The following is a 6592-nucleotide window of genomic DNA, read 5'->3' as shown; positions in this document are numbered from 1 at the left end:
ACATAATTTGACACATTATTATCTTAAGAAAATACATCTGGATATTCTAATCACATAATATACGTTTTCATGTTAACCACCGGTAAAATAGGCCCCATCACCTTATTTATGTAGCAGTTATGGGTTCATGTCGAACTGACATACCAAAGTCATTATGGAAAGTAGAGATTTTTTCATATGGCAGTGCTTCAGGATAAACTCACCTAATTATGCATCCACCTAGACAAATCAGTTTCACCAACTTGTGATGCATCAATAGCATTAAAACAAGAGGGCCTTTCATTTGTACCTTTTGCAATCAGCGAATTGGTAGCATTCCTGACAGTAATTACATGATCCTGCTAGAGGTAGAAATAAGCATTATGTCACGCTTATAAAACAACAAATGATTACTGAAAGAGAAAAAAATGCGTGTATACTATTAATTATTTTTCCTCTAGGAGCCATGATACCTGAAACTATTTATGCTAACAAATTTAGAAAAGCTGTGAAACAAGGCGACGTATCAACAAAGTTTTTTCACACAGAAAATGACCTATCATCAAAAATAACCACTAATAATAATTTAGAGATTTCCTTTTAGTAAACAATGCATCATTGAGTCCAAATTGTACCTCTACTTTTGCATCTGTGTCGACAACGAAACAAAACAAATAACAATAAGAAGACGGCACCAACTGAGCATAAATTATGAATTCCATAGGAAAATCAAAGAAGGGAAGGGAGGGAGCTGAAGGTTGTTGGCAAGGTCGCCCTACTCCGGCCGAGGACACCGCACTACCAGGGGATTCGGCCAGACATCTTGTTGACATCTTCGGGGAGGAGATGAAGGAGAACCAAGTCCTCAAATTTAATCTGCAACAATCATTGAGAGTTGTTTTTTATTAGTAAACTCACACCAAGATATAAAACATTCTAAATTGAATTCTAATATACTCCCTCCGATCCGAAATATAAGACATTTAAGAAAAGTCCCGACCAGGTGAAAAACACGGAAAATTACATTCGTGCCCTTCTAATTTGAATCGGTATCTTCCTCCATTCGTTGTCCTCGTCCTCGATCCCGATACCGATCCCGATCGCCGAGCACCTCCGCCTCCGCCGCGCTACCTCCAGCCGCAACAAGCACCTCCGTCCTCGATCCAGATCCCGGGAGCTCCTCCGCCCGCAAGGCCCTAACTCCAGCCCCAGCGAGCACCTCCATCCCCGATCCCTGTCCCGCAAGCACCCACGCACGCGTGCCCCAAATTCGCGCGCGTCGCCGGAGAGATTCCGGCGGGCCTAGGCAGGTGCTCCTGATCTGCACGTCCTGGGTAGCAGTTGGGAGGGGCTCGGGAGGAGCTACAACAGCAGCAGCTTGGGCAGGAGCTCGAGGAGTATTCCAGCACCACCTCCACTGCTGCTAATTCCTCAACGTTGTCGATCTGCATCAGTGCACCCCACCAGCTTCTTGGGAGGTGCTTGGGAGCAGCCACATCATCAGCTTGGGGAGGAGCTTGAGGAGGAACCTAGCATCACCTGACCGTCGCTGCTCTACAGCAAGATCACCTCACGAATCACGATCATCAAGTAGCAGGACACCTCGCCAGCTCCAGCAGCCCGGCTCCAGCAGCGAACATGGACGACTCCTAGTAGCAGAACAAACTCACCGGCTTCTCCTTGTCATCGTCCCGGTAGCACGACACCTCGCTGGCTCAAGCAGCCCAGCTCCAGCAGCGAAACAGGACAGCTCCCAGTAGCAGAACAACTCGCCGGCTTCTCCTTGTCATCGTCCCGATAGCAGGACACCTCGCTGGCTCAAGCAGCCCAGCTCCAGCAACGAAACAGGACAGCTCCCAGTAGCAGAACAACTCGCCGGCTTCTCCTTGTCATCGTCCCGATAGCAGGACACCTCGCTGGCTCAAGCAGCCCAGCTCCAGCAGCGAAACAAGACAGCTCCCAGTAGCACAACACCTCGCAGGCTTCTCCTTGTCATCGTCCCAGTAGCAGGACATCTCACCGGCTCAAGCAGCCCGGCTCCAGCAGCGAAACTGGACGGCTCCCAGTAGCAGAACACCTCACAGGCTTCTCCTTGTCGTTGTACCTGTAGCAAATCTCGTCGTCATGGTACTCCCAGACCTGAACTTTACTCCACCTGAAGAAGAAGAAGAAGAAGAGATCATCAAACCAGAAGTTGATCAAAATGCAGGTATAATCACAGTACATATTTCAGTGGATCCAGTTTCGTTCAATACATAGATTAATCATTATGCGGACGATATGCTTCCAACTGTATGAAAAGTCAAGCATCATGAGCAAATTGTCAAGGGATATTCAGACTGGAAGTTCATTGCATGACCAAATACTCCAGACTATCAAAATTCAAGCGGACTCTAATTTGTTTCCATGTCAAATGCAGAAATAAAATCGAGAGAATAGACGTAGAAACATGCATTCATCATTTTTGCTAACTCACTCAAAGCTCAAAGTACACAACAGTAGGACCACCCATGGAATTTTACATTTGTTGCATTTTAACATATCCCACCATCATAAATAAGAACACTTCAGTGCTAGTAGAATGCATACAACAAAATAAATGGATGGTGAAAATGTTCAAGCTAGTGTATGGCACACCTGTGCATCATGAAGTTGGCATCTTCAGTAGTCCAATCATGTTGTAGTACCCCAGCATCAACTTGGATCATCAACTTGTTCTTCAGTGCCTTCAAGTAATTGAGAACCCCATACACATCCCATGCCTGCAATAACAGAGTACAGTAGACTATTACTGCATGATTGATACACATCTGCAATAACTACATGTATTTAAACTGAGTTGTTAACTGAATTTTTGTACACATGCAGAAATGGGTGAGCAACATAAAGATCATGATGAGGAAGATGCAGAAATGGATGAGCAACATGAATATCATGATGAGGAATATGCAGAAATGGATGAGCAACATGAAGATCATGATGAGGAATATGCAGAAATGGATGAGCAACGTGACGATCATGATGAGGAAGATGCAGAAATGGACGAGCAACCTTGTCAGCACACAATAAAGCACAGAAAATCACTCAATGACCAACAACGATATGCCGCTTATGTAGCAATGCATGCGCTTTGTATGAGGAATGGTGGCAAGTTTAGAAGAAGGGACAAGAAGGACATTGCAGATTTTTTCAAGGCAGATATTCAAATTATACAAAGAATTTGGAAGATTGCTATGAGACAAATTAGTGAAGGCTTGGAGGTTGATGTTTCTAACAAGAAGAAAGGGAGATGTGGGCGAAAGGCAATTAATATTGATCTAGCAAGAATTCCTACTATCCCACTTAACAAGAGATCAACAATCAGATCTCTTGCTTGGCAATTGGGAGCGAGTCCAACTACGTTGTATAGAAGATTCGAACTCAAGCAGATAAAAAGGTGTTCAAGTTCTTTAAAACCAGCACTAAAGGAAAGCAATAAGATGGCCAGGGTTCAACACTGCTTGGACAATCTTGATGAGGCAACTATAGGAAATCCAGCTCCATGGTTCACCAATATGCACAATGTTGTGCATATAGATGAAAAATGGTTCATGATGACTAAGGAAAACCGAAACTATTACCTGCTACCAGAAGAAGAAGAGCCTACAAGATCTGTTCAAAATAAAAAATGCATTAGGAAGGTTATGTTTCTAACTGCAGTTGCTAGGCCTCGGTATGACAGTGCTGGAAGGGTCACATTTTCAGGGAAGATAGGCATCTGGCCATTTGTGAAGGAAATTCCAGCTGCTAGGAGAAGTGAAAATAGGCCTAGAGGAACGTTGGAGACTAAGTCAATAAAGGTTAACAGGGAAGTCATGAGAGAGTTTTTGATTGACAAGGTTTTGCCAGCGATCAAAGCAGTTTGGCCTGCAGGAGATGCTGGACGAACAATCATCATACAACAAGACAATGCCAAACCCCATATCCTTCCTCATGACCAAGCATTCGCAGAAGCTGCGGCCAATATGGGACTAATTATCAAAATAATTCAACAGCCACCAAATAGCCCGGATTTGAATGTGCTTGATCTTGGATTTTTCAGGTCCTTGCAGTCTCTAACCGATACAAGATGTCCTAAAACTCTACAAGATCTGATTAAAGATGTGCAGGAAGAATTTGATGGTTACGATTCTTGTACATTGAATAAGATTTTCCTAAGTCTCCAGGCTTGTATGGTTGAAATAATGAACAATGGAGGAGAAATTGGGTATAAGACTCCTCATGGGCACAAAGATGTACTGGAAAGGAAAAAGTTGCTACCTAAAAGGCTGAGATGTCCTTCCAAAGTTTATGAGAATGCCCTTAAACTTTTAGGCCAAGCTGTGCACTAATGTTGTTGTGTTGTTTTCAGACAAAGTGTTGTTTATGTGTATTGTGTTGTTGTTAATCTGTAACCAACTGTTGTGCTATTATTATGTGTTATAGAACAAGTTATTGACATGCTTAAGTAATTACAGAGTGTTGTTTATGTGTTTGTTTCAGAAAATGAAAAATATAGAGCAAAGCTTGACTGAGACAATATAGGTCATCTAGCACGCGTGCATGTATTTCAGCAGTGCTTCAGTAAAACTAAGTAAAGGCATACACATACAGAGCAAGCTACAACATTCCTAAAGGGTTGCGCTGAGACCTCTAAGCCTACTCCTTGTTAGCCTCTGCTACATTACTGCCCAGTTGACAACCATACAAGGGAATCAACATTCAGGATTTACGAGTACCAAGTTGACTTCAGGTTGGATTTTGGTATCAGCAGTATCTACAAAATTGATTAGAGAACACTCCTATCCCTGAGTCCCTGACAGCACCAAAATCAAGAGCCAACAGAAAAAATTCTTAGGAGCCATGCGCTGATTACCTGATGAAAACTGAAAAGTAAGATGAAGTTCATGATTCTTTAATTAGGACCGGAAGCAACAACAAGTGTACTCCAATCCCTTACATAACCATTTTCTAGAGATTTAAACTACAGTACTGAACCCACAAGATGGGGATCAACGACCTGCTCCAAATGGGATTCACAACACTCTGCAGATGAGGATTGGAGACGGAGGGGGAGGAAGAGGAGGCTCTGACCTGGAACAAGCATTACATGTGCGGATGTGCCTTGAGTTGAAGGAGTTGCGCCAACCACGCCTGGATCAGAAGCCCCGTCGCCTCCACGAGCACGACTCCGAGGCGCTGTTGCCGAGCGCGAGGAGCGTGTTGCCGTTGGCCTGCTTCCTCATGCACTCCTCCATGGTCGCCATGACCTCTTACTTGGAGTAGCATCCCTCTCGCGGCGGGTCTGGTCGAACGGGCAGCGGGCGTCGGGCCTCCTTCGTCTCGACTTCACCGGCCTCCTTCTGCTTCGTTGTGGACGGATCCATCCCCACCATCGACGGATCCAGCCCTACCATCGACGAATCGAGCCACCGCCGCTCAGACACCGATGGGAAAAATCGGATTTTTCTACACCTCGATGCGGAATACTCCAGGAGAGCAAGCGAGAGGCGAAGGCTCGCGGGGAGACGAGAGGCAGTGGAGACGCGCACGAGGGAGAGGGCGCGCGAGAACGCGGTGGTGATGCGGGTGGCGGCGGCGGCCGCGCGCGAGAACGTGCCGGAGTGCGCGCGAGAACGTGCCGGAGTGCCTCCGTCGTCGCTGCGTCCAGCCATCGCCGTCGCTCGGGGTGGAGGAGAGGACGACGAGCTCCCGGCGGCGCCAGCGGCGGCGCCCGCGGCTGCTCCCGGGCCCGCGCTGCCGGCCGCCTCCGCGACGGGCGCGCCGCCACGGTTGGGGAGGAGGAGAGACGAGGACTGGGGAGGAGAGGAAGGACGGGGATTGGGGAGCGAATCGGGGAATGGCGATCTAGGTTTTCACCATCCCCGCGCGGCTCGAGATGGAAGGCGACGCCAACGAGCAGCTGTGGATGCCTCTGATGGTTGGTCCCCGCAAGTACCTGGCCCCATGTGTCATGGACTCCATGAAAGGCTGAACGAGTGAAAGAAAAATTACTGCATCCGACGGCTGAGGTGAGAAGTGGGATGCTGATTTTACTGTTGCAACCTGATTGGACGAGCCAGATTCGTTTGCCCCTTTCAGATGGCTTGGTTGAGAGGGTAGTGTTTCAACATTTATAGGAGAAATACTCCACGGTGAACTTTATTTGTTTTATGAGCCTGGAGGCAGCGTTCGATAACGATATGCGCAAAATCCATGAATCCCCTTCTCGTGGTCTAGCATAGCACCAGCCCTTGAACTATGTAGGATTGCACATCATCCCATCATGGATACCTCTTCTGTAATATCATGTCGTAGGACCTTTTTTTTTTAAAAAAAAACAGCACATCTACACTGAACTTTTAAGATATACCACTGTGTATGTACTTGATGAATCTCCTGGACAACTATGATCTGTCTGGGCGTGATTTTCATGTAAGCATACCATATGGTCGCTGGACTTCGGTAACGCCGGGCAGGTGTTGCTTGGGTGCGGTGGGGGCTGGGCAGAGCTTTGTTGATAGAAAAGACAAGACGATATGATAATATTGACTCGATAGGGATATACCTGACATCATTGTGAGTTTAGGTGTTC

The 6592-nt window shown here is 46.5% G+C and overlaps 1 long non-coding RNA gene across 1 annotated transcript; it reads right to left on the bottom strand.

The window, feature by feature from the left end:
* Positions 1 to 1754: 1754 nt before the first annotated feature.
* Positions 1755 to 5548, bottom strand: LOC124666560. The gene is made up of 3 exons (XR_006990931.1): positions 5092 to 5548; positions 2617 to 2741; positions 1755 to 2134 (listed from the first exon to the last, which is right to left on the bottom strand). It is a non-coding gene; the product is annotated as an uncharacterized LOC124666560 (long non-coding RNA).
* Positions 5549 to 6592: the final 1044 nt, after the last annotated feature.

This window comes from Lolium rigidum, chromosome 6 (assembly GCF_022539505.1).
Source record: "Lolium rigidum isolate FL_2022 chromosome 6, APGP_CSIRO_Lrig_0.1, whole genome shotgun sequence".
Lineage (NCBI taxonomy): Eukaryota > Viridiplantae > Streptophyta > Magnoliopsida > Poales > Poaceae > Lolium > Lolium rigidum.
This window is presented reverse-complemented; position numbering and strand designations above follow the sequence as displayed.